This window comes from Austrofundulus limnaeus, unplaced genomic scaffold, assembly GCF_001266775.1.
Source record: "Austrofundulus limnaeus strain Quisiro unplaced genomic scaffold, Austrofundulus_limnaeus-1.0 Scaffold2, whole genome shotgun sequence".
Taxonomy (NCBI): domain Eukaryota; kingdom Metazoa; phylum Chordata; class Actinopteri; order Cyprinodontiformes; family Rivulidae; genus Austrofundulus; species Austrofundulus limnaeus.
This window is the reverse complement of record NW_013952404.1, coordinates 5,138,169-5,149,139: the sequence shown is the minus strand read 5'-3', so window position 1 is coordinate 5,149,139 and position 10,971 is coordinate 5,138,169.

The window sequence follows — 10,971 nt, the reverse complement described above, 5'->3', positions numbered from 1 at the left end:
TCACCTCAACACTCAGACCATAAATCACTCTGCTGGTATGGTATCATCCCACTGACTATTGTTTAAGAAAAACACCAGAAACGTTAAAGATAGGTAGTTTTWAATAATACGATTTTAGATTTGATTAAAGATTTTTTTCCTGCTCATTGAATTTGACTTTCAATAATCATCGTTCAGATGATGGGAGAAACAAGTCCTGCTCCTTGCCTCGACTCTRACCACAGACTCTTAGAAACCCTTCTAGCTTTCCTCATGATGCCTCTTCTTTACCACTGAAGAACTACTTTTCTGCATTCTCAAAACAAATGAGGAATCTGTTAATTAGATTTGACTGAAATACAAGTGTGTGTGTGTGTGTGTGTGTGTGTGTGTGTGTGTGTGTGTGTGTGTGTGTGTGTGGCCTGGACTTGTTGAAGTCTTACACTTAACAGGGGCCACGCTCTCCTTCTTGATGAATATTTCTGGATCTTTAAAAGAAAAAAAAAACATTTGTTGCCCAAAGCAGCATGCAAGGTGCAGAGTGCTAATTGGATGAGATGTCTGGCTGAAACCTGCAGGTCGTTTACCCAGCACCCACCCAACGTGTTCATTTGCGGCGTCCAGCCAGTGCACTTCATGTGGTCCTCCATCCTTCAGACACAGTTTAGTGCCTCACCATAAACGGGGGRAAAAAATTAATAAAAATAAACTTGTTTTCACGCATGCAGCCAACATATGAGTTTGGCATTAAAGCTTGATTAAATTTGAAGGAATCACGCTGTGYTTTGCCTCAAACTGTGCTTTTACTTTTGTTAGCTGTGAGTTTGTGAAATGTTGRAAAATTTAAACTACTGTACAAACAACTCCTTGCTGTTCATTAGCAAGATCAGCTCATTTCCAGTGCCCTTGAATAATTAATTGATGGATCTAATGTAAAGTGTATCGTTGATGAAGAGGAGAGATGAGAGATGAGTCCTAATGGAAAATAAACACAGATGGCCTTTCTAGTTGCTGAGAACTCCTGTATCTGCTCTCTGAGGCACATATTAGAAATGACATCTCTTCAGAAGTTTAGGAACGAGTCAAAGCTAATTTGTAAAGTTCACTTTAAAAGTTTGAAGGGCTGCGCTTGTGTTTTTAGGATGTAACAAACGTAAAATATTTAATATGCATCCTAAATATAGTGTGGATGTATTAGTTGTAGCTGCTTATGGTACTATTAAGGCAGGAGTGTCAAACTCATTTTCACTGATCAAGAAGCCAGTTTTGATTAACTTCCATGTTTTTTTTTACTAAACATGATGTTCTGTTCCTCATCTCGTTGCTACAAATGAGCACTACTAGCGAACAAAATTTGAGCACTACATGGTATTTCCTGCATAGAAACGGCGTTTTAACACATCCTTTTACAAACGCTGAAAAGTTCTACATATACGACTGAAGTAAATCAGACAAAAATACTACTAAAAGTAAAAGAAAAAGAGTTTTACTCACTGTTGAGTTGTTGTGAGTAGTCGCCATCTTGAATTCGGAACTGTCCCACTTCCCGACATGGAATTACCACTTGGAGGGGGTTTCTAGTTTGAAATGTAAGTGGGAAATTTCCACTTTCCAGTTCACCCGAGCTGCAGCGAAATGCTGGTTTAGCACAGCAAGTGTACAGCTACTTTAGAACCCTGTGCACCCCCACCTATCAGTGGGATGCTGTAATTTGGGAGTAAAATAATCAGCATATTATGGGAGATGTAGTTTATTGTCAATGCTGATTAAAGCAGCATACGCTTTTTTTAAGACCTCAGTACATCTCTGAAGCTCTTGTGGGCCATATTTGGCCGACAGGCCTTGAGTTTGACAYGTGTGTATTAAAGTGCTACAAATGTCCCAAATGATTGCRTTCATGCACACAAATCTCTTTCMGAAAAAGCTCAGTCACTAAAWGAAATCCTACTCTGTGGTTGAAAAGGCTTCCTGACTGTAAGAAACACTGTAGACTGGTTTCCAGCTCAACAAACACATTGGCATAAAACACAGGTTTTACTGTAAATGTAGTTTGTTTTGTTTTGTCCTGTATATAAGTCTGACTCTGTGATTRCAGTCAAATAATGCTAAACAAACACAAACCTCAGTGTGCATTAAAGCCACTTTTACAACTAAGTGACATTTGTACTGAACCCTCAGCAGACCTTCCCTTGTTACTTAGCTCACGCTCATGTCTCATAACTGATTAAAGTTTTGGGGTGTATGCAGTTACCTCACAGGTGTAAACACTCCCAATCCCAAGTTAGTACAAAGTCTGAGCAGAGCCTTAGAGTTTAGGTTTTCACTTTACTTAAATCCTCTACTTCAGCTGTTTTTGCACGATTTTTTTACACTAAGAAATCAAATGTTTACATGATGAATCTATTCTCACWGGCGAACATTTAATAAATTTGTAAATAAAAACATGGTCTCATTTTCATTTTACACACATTTATCACAGCTGTGCTTTAATCCGCTAACATTTCACTGTTTCCTTTCACTTTTATTTGCTGCGCAGGTTTTGACATGAAAACTTGTTAGGACAACACAGTGTGCTGTAGGTTCAGGTAGTGAGTCTGTGTTACTTAGTTGTGTTGATGAAAATCTTTGCTTCAGTTTATTAAAAAAATCTATATTTTTACTCTTGACACTGATCTAATTTAATAGTGGTGACATAGAAATAGTTTTTCTGTACTAGATATGAAAACAAGTTTTATAAGAGCAATGATAATTCAGTTTTTGCTAATAAAAAACATAAAAATAAAAAAAGCTCCAGTGTTGCTGTTTATATTTATGGACCAACAATTTCTTCCTTTTACTCTATGTGACGACAAGAAGAAATCAGAAGCAGCAACTCCAGAACAACTACTATTACATAACTGCTGGCCATTTATGAGCTGCAGATGTTATTTCTTATTCCTTGCAGCAACATGTTTACCTTGGTAATAAAATAAAAACTTTTTATCAGCAGTACAAAACAGAACTAAAAAGTAAACCAATAAAAAGGCTCAAAAAGAGCTTTACCTTCAACGTGCAACTCATTGTTTCATTTATTTCTTTGCAGTTTTACATGAACTGGATAACGACTTTATTACTGGCTGTGGACGCAGAAACAGAGACTTCCCGCATCCTTTTTTTTATGAAGTCAACAACTCGGAGCTGCGCGAGCCGGGCCCAGAGGCAGAAAAAGTCATAAAGCTGTGTGAAAACCCAGCAATAAATTGTTTGTTTAAGCTTGTGTCAGGGTGAAATTACCTGTGGAGCGCACTTAGGGCTTCCACAATGGATCAAATGACATCACTGTATCTGTTTTCTCACTGCGGTGCTGTCCAGGGGAAATTACACAATCTGTGCTCCTTTTTAACCCCGGGGAAGATCTGCCATCCTCACCTGTGAGCTGTTTCACTCTTTCTTCTAACACAAAGTAAAAACTGCATTTAGCAAACTGAAAACTTCTTGAAACAAAGATATTGATCAGTCATTGGTTTAGAAGTGCCCTACTAATATTAAGTAGATCATTTGTTGGAGGTTTTAAAAGTTTATGAAATKAATCTTTGGAGTTTTGAGTCTTTTAGTTGTGGCTCTGTTGAACTCGTGTGTTAATAGAATCTGAGAAGTTCTGTAGTGCTTTTGWCATTATTTTGAGTCAGTACCACATCTACAACTGATAAGCAGTGTTTTGGTGCAGAAAGGACTGCTAAAAGCAATAAATGCATGTGATTTGAAAAGCCTAAGCTGCAAGAGGGGCTTTGTTATTTGACCAAATAAAAGTATTTCTGTGACCCCTGAGGTTCACAGCTCAACTTTCTTTCCTTTTTCGGCTTCCTGAATGAGATTGTCTGGATGACTCACACCATTATTCACTTTGATTCCTGTTTCCGATTGCCTCCTCGTCACTGACGCAGGTTGTTAAAAAAAATAATAGCTATGATTGGCCCATGATGGGTTTTTTTTTTTTTTTGTTCAGATCTCAGCAGGAACTTATGAGTTTTTATTTGGCAAGAATGAGAAAATGAGTGGAGGTTAATGGTGTCTTTGTAAACATGTGACTGTGTTAACATGAAGCGCAGGAATCTGATATGAAAAACACAAGAACTTTAAAAAATAACAAAACTTTTTTGTGTGTGCTATACAGCGATCAATTTTTGTGCTTTCTATGGATTTACTTTTATACGGTTTAAGGAACAATCAAATGTAGAACAATTATAGACATACTTTTTGAACCCTTTCTTGATTTGCACAAAGCAACTATAAACTTTTTAATAATAATGCCTGGAATTATCAGACAATAAAACAGGACTTTTCCAAAATTAACTATGCAGTCACCATTCAAATGAAGTTCTTCAGTTATTAAGTGCTTTTCATCACAACTTGTGAGTCACAATATGAGAACAAACTAATTATTTGTGGAGAAGTCGGCTGCAGCCTGCTTTAAAAAAAAAGCAATTTTCATTAAGCCTGCAGCGTTTTTTCCAAAGATAACATTGATGTCAGAATTAAAACAAATCGGMACAAATCATGTTTTTAGTTATTGATTAAAACCTGCAGCACAGTGTCTGTGGCAAACTGGAAACAGACTTTTTGACTATGTGGGGATTTTTAAATTTTATTTTTTTGTTGGTGGAGACAAAGTGAGGTAAGAATAAAAAAAAAGACAGTGTTATCTCTGACATTTTCTCCATCACTGTTCCTGCCTCACACACTTGTTTTATTCTCCGTCTGATCCTGGGTCTAATCCTCTCACCTTCCTCCGCTCTGCGCTCCGATCTGTCCACAGGCAGGAGGCTTACTTTTATTCCAATCATATCTGAAGATTTGTGGCCCGTGGACCGTGATCGGGATTAAGATTGTGGTGTTTTATTTTCAACATTAAAGGGATAGTTCAACATTTTGGGGAAATGTGTTTGACCTTTTATATCTTGAGACGCAGAAGGTTGATATCAAAGCTTGCAAAGTTTCAAGATTGAAGCAAATGATCTTTTATCTGCTGGAAAAATATAATAATGCAGCCGCTTCCTGTAGCATGGAGACAAGCTTGATAAGTTGTATTTTTAATGTGTATTTTTAGCAGCTGTAACTCATCAAATTGGCCATTTTAACACAATTTTAGATCAGGAAATTTTAATTGATAACCCTACCTTGACAACCTTAAACTACCCAGGAAGTATMTCCTCTTTTTGATTTGTTGCTTTTCTTTTCTTTTTCTTCTCAAAATCATGTCAGTACCAAAAGAAGCCACAAACAGAGGAGCCTTCATTATATATAAATGGCTTATTATTATTATTATTTTAATCTACTTTAAATTTTTAAAAACCACATTAAGCCTCTGTTCTCATATCTCTTGTCCAAACTGACATAGTTTCTAATCATCAAGTTTGGAAAGATTTCAGTCTTTTTAAAGTTTRTTGATTTAGACTTATAATTTACATATATGGTGAAAAGATATTTTATTCTATTCTGTCTTTCCTTTCCCCAAYATCAGACAAGCTATATTCCCAAATAACTGTTACCATTTAATAGATGAGGCTTTTTGTAATACAGCTTTATGGCTTGGAGAGCTTTAATCTCCTGAAAAGATTGTTTCATCTTGTGAAATTTCAATCATGAAAATAGGTAGGATGAGACAAGGCTGTGGAGGCTTTTCAAAGCAAATACAGTATTTTTTAATGAATCCTAAAATAAATGGACAGTCGCAGTGAAGCAATAATATAATTTTGTCAAAGTACTGACTGGAACGAACATGTTTTAGCAGATGAGAAAAAAAAAATCTGCATCAACTTTAGTCTCCAAGTTTGTGATAAAATTTTTAACGTGCTGGGCTGAGGAACCAACATCCACATGGGGGTTCTGAGTGAGATGCTTTCCCCAAAATCTTTTTTTTCTTTTTCTTTTACACTTAGAGCCTTCCAGACCTTAATGTGATCAAGACATTTTAGTAATGGCTTAACAGAACACGTGTTGTTATTCTTAACAGTTTTAAAAATGAGTCCAAGGGCAGAAGAACATAAATCTGAGCACTGTCCTCAGCAAGTTTGTCAAGGCTGACACAGACCACCACCACCACCACACACATGCACAGGTTTGTTTTTATATCCCTGTGGGGACTGTGGATGGGCTTCCATTCATTTTTTGGTAATTTTGCCTAACCCTGACCTTTTACCCTGAAACTAACTTCACAGGTTACTGTGAGCTCAATTCCCACCTCGGTCCTAAACCTATCCCCCCACCCAAAATTAGCATCCCTACCCATGGGGACTGAGCCACATTTGGCCTGTGGGTGACTCCCGTCAGGCCCAAAAAAAAAAAAAAACTTAAAAACATGTGTTTTTTTTAATCAATCATAAATTTTAAATGATTGTTTCACTTTAACAAAACAAACTGAAAAGGTAAAAGATAATAATATCCATTTTTTAACATAACGTAGTGCCCCCCACCCCCAAATCTAGCCTGAGCTGTCAGCTTTAATGCGGCCCCCTGTGAAATTTTGTTGAATTGTCCTGCTGTACAGTTTTAAATACTATATCAATTTTTCTACCTACAAACATAATGGCATTAACTGTTGATATTATAGCTGTAATGGTGCTAGAGAGTTTTAATGTTAGAGTTTTACAGTAAATTCATACATTTTATATTTAAAAAGTTTTAAAAGTTTAAAATAATTTAGCAGCTGTCAGTTGCTGCTGGGTTTTATCTATGTATATACTATATATTTTTTTTATTTTTTTGTGCCTTTTCTACTACATTTTATAGAAAAGTTACAATTGTGAAGAAAAACTCTATTTTGCAACTTTGAAATAAGCTCCAGAGACACGGTCAGCTTGTTTTCAACACTGATAAATGAGCAGCAAAGCTCCATCAACTCATGAACCSTCCTTAGAGGTTTAAAGAATTCTCACTGCTGTTTTTTTTTCTTTCTTGTTTGCAAACTTTGTTTCAAAAAAACTTTAAGGCTGTCCCTTTTTTTCTTATCACCTTCTGTCTTATTGGTTTTTGTCAAACTCTGTTCRCACAGGACTCATTTTTCATTACAGTGTGCCAAAATATAGACACAGTCCTTGTTCTGTGCCATCCGTCGCACAAAACTGAAACAAAAAAGGGTTTAACAGGAGATTTTGTGATGCTATCATGGRAGCAGGAGGTAAACAGGCTCACCGTTGTGATTAATGTGTGCAAATATTGTTAATGATTAAAAAAGCAGATTGTCAGTTATTTGCACATTTAGATTTTCTGCTTGATGAACACAAGCTTCCACCCAAAGTCGACACAGATAACATGAAAGCCTGAAAACCTGGTTTTTGCACAATCCCTCATCCTCTCTGGAGAGGTTCGGTCCACAGCTCGATCTGTACTTGACTTGTCCTCTGCCGTGTCAGCACAATAGAACACCCGCGGAGTACGAAGCAGCGTGTTCAGCTCAGTCCAAGCCCTCACTCAGCACTGCTCACCTTGCACTGCTGGCCCCAGCAGCATTTAGTTTCTCTACAGCCTCTGGTTTGCATCCCTTTTCTCTAACCTTGAACATGATATATGGTAGATCATGGGGCAAGAACTAAAGAGCAAGGTTGCTTTTTTTYCCCCAGAAATCCAAGGATGTGGCCAAGAAAATAAGAAATGTTCTGTTGAAACACCCACAGAAAATAAAAGCGTTCCTTTCATTTCGTCAGATGTGTTCTTACTCTCAGCTACTACCACGTTTTTCTCACTATCTGTAATTATGAGTCAGTTCCCACATAGCAAAATTTCTTGAGCCCATTTCTGGCACACACAATGCACGCGGCCCAAGTACTGCAAGCAATGACGGCCCTTCGATGGCCCAGATGCGGTTTGCTAGAAAAGGTCCATGCATGGACCTATATAAAACTAAAACACAACTGGGCCAGWTGTGGCATTCCATCTTATAAAGTGCCATCATTACCAAACCTGGCCCATCTGCTTACAAACCACTTGCCATGCCAGCAGTCAGCCAGTAGTACCAGCTTGACACAAGATCTGGCCCACACCTGGGGGTTAAAGCTGTTCTTGTGTTGGCAAAGATACAAGGCATCTTGAATAGTTTTGACTCATAATCTTAAGTAGTTGTAGATATACAGTATATTCACTGATTTCTTTCTGAAAGTTTGATTAAAATCACTGCAATGGTTTCATGAAATATTTTGCTAACAGACATGGAGTGTTGACTGTAACAATTAATACCATTAACAGATATTTTTGAAGAGGCTCATCTTAAATAGTTATAGTGGTCATCTTAAGTTCACTTGATAATTTGATGTGTTCATCTAATATTACATGGAGTTTTTTTAAAGGGGGAGGGGGTATTGTGCAAATTCCACTTTTTTGAGCTTTATATCGTGGTATAATGTCATTCCCTCAWCAAACACACACCCAGAGTGTTGTTTTGACTCATTCATGCATGTTTGAGAAATCCTTGAATCTCTTGTGGTAGCTGAGCTGCCTGAACGCTTGCTGGTACAAAGCCCCGCCTATTTACCCAAAGCYCCTCCCTGGAGCTCAGTCTGCAGTCGAGTCCCCACCCCACAGAGCACCCCTCCCCTGAAGCACTGTTGTGAAGACATGTTGAAGTGGGAGTGTCAGAAACAGTAGGAGGTTCTTAAGAGACAGAGGCCAATTTGAATGCTACGATGCAGTCATGTTTATTTCTGATAAATACAGCATTTTCATCGCTACTAGACTGTAGAATAGAATTGAACAATGTGCCTGAAAAATACAAGCATACGTACGCCCCCTTTAAAATTGAATCAGTGGTTCATGAGGGCGTTTATGTCTCCATAGTGAGCTGTACTGAATAAACTATAAACACCACATCAGACCTGAGCTCAGGCCTGCAGCAATGTCAGAGACACCAKCAGATATCTGCCAACACCAATCCAATTTACTTTTAATCAAAAGTTCCTTTAGGCTGCAGAGTGCTTCAATTACACTGTCAGTTGCAGAAATCATAATAAGAATCAAACACTTCAATCTCTTTCTTTTGTACCTCCAGCTTTAAGTTCAATTCAGTTCCTCTTTTTTTTTACATTTTTATTTCCGCTCTCCATCTCCACTTGTCTCCTTCTATCTGTCTCCCTGACACAGGAGTGTCTGTGTGACTGTCGCACACAAATTCTTCTGGTGAGTTGTGTGTGGAGGGGAGGAACACTTCTATCTAAGGAGTGATGCCAGAGGGGATTGTGTCATCACGGTGACACACACACACACACTCACACACACACTACTACTGTGATATTCAATCTGTAAACACTGGTTATTTTTAGGTCACTGTTTTTTTTAATAGGTGTCTGTGATATAAAAATAAAAACGTAATGAAACCTGTGTCATAAAACAAGATGAGTCGTTTAAACACTGACTCAGAAAACAGACATTTTGCAGACATTAAAATCAAAAAGACCAAATCTTGTTTGACTAAAAAGAAATAAATAGATAAACAAATAGGGAGCTGGATTTTGGAMAAATCAAATACTGAGGTATTCAATTCCCGAGCTAACAAATAGATTAGGTTCAGACAGCTTTGACTGTAAGAACAGAAACAAGGTCTCCTGATCACATTTTACTCATTTAAATAAACACGACTTATTCAAAAAAAAAACGTCATTAGTTAGAGGTTAGCTAATTTATTCCTTCCTTTATCAACTACTACATGCTTGCRGTATTAAACGTTTTTTAAGTAATACAGTTATACACTTATCTTTTGATGTGCGACTCACTAATTATTAAACCAAACATAAAAAGATATCCTGAATTACATCRAATTGTGACGTACATTCATGATTGCTTTTTGGTCTKTCTGACTTTAAAATCTTCAAAACCAAACACGTCTCTTTAGCTTGTAACAAAAAATAACCATGTTGCACATTGTGGTAAATACAGTGAAAAGAAATGAGAACCTGAATCAGGYGCCGACGACCGGTCCAGTACTCRGCCTTGAATGGCCCCCATCACGACACATTACAATGTTTTTATAAAACCTGGTGTGATATGATGTCATACCCTAAAACAAGGAAGTATGTTTACAACCATTCTACACCCCGAAATGCAAACAGTTATGTTTGCATTGCTGGAGAGAGGAGATGATTCTCTTCCTGTGGTTCCCAAACTTTTCAGCTTTTGACCATTGAAACAGCAGCAGCAGAGACCTGAGACCCCAGCTGTTGTTAGTTGATAAACAGTTATCACGTCAAATAAACAAAGGCATACTAACAATATTAATTATGCTATTTTTTGTCCATTGTAAATACACTAACCTTACTCTTTTGTAACAACAAAGGCAAAAATATGTTGATAGTTCTCATTTTTTAGTGTTTGATTCAGAAAATCTTTTTAGGACCCCACCTTTATGTTTCAGGACCCCAACTTTGGGAAMCACTGGTTTAAAGTAAATGATTACTACTGATCGAAAAGTAATTAAAACTGTATCTAAAATCAAGTTAATCAACGACAAAGTATCCCACAACAGAAGAAACATGAGAAAACATGGAGGAAGAGAGACGACTGTTTCCAGTGTCTTGTTGCTGTTAGTAACAGATTTAGGATGAAGTCCAAGCTGACCATTTTTGCAGTTTGCTCTTTTTTTTTTTTTTTACATTTTTTTGCAAAAAATGCAGAGTTTGTGTTTGAAATACATGAAACCCATTTTGACAGTTTTTTTTTCAAACAATAAATCTGCTCTAGATTTACAACTGTGTCTTTAATCCTGCTGTTCCCTACATCTTCAGGTTACATCAACAAAACTTGGTTTTAGAAAAGCAAAATGACCGAAAACAGCCTCTCTTCCTTTTGTCTCAGCACAAGCTGGTTTAGCTGCTGAGGTGTTGTTTGTTGTGCCATGTTGGATGAAATGTTCCTGATAAGAAGCACGATGGAACCATGCTGCGTGGAGTTTCTTGTCACCAGTTGGAGGCTTGTCTGCAGGTGGGCCGCTGCAGGTGACAGCACAGACTGTGACTCAAGCTCCCCCCC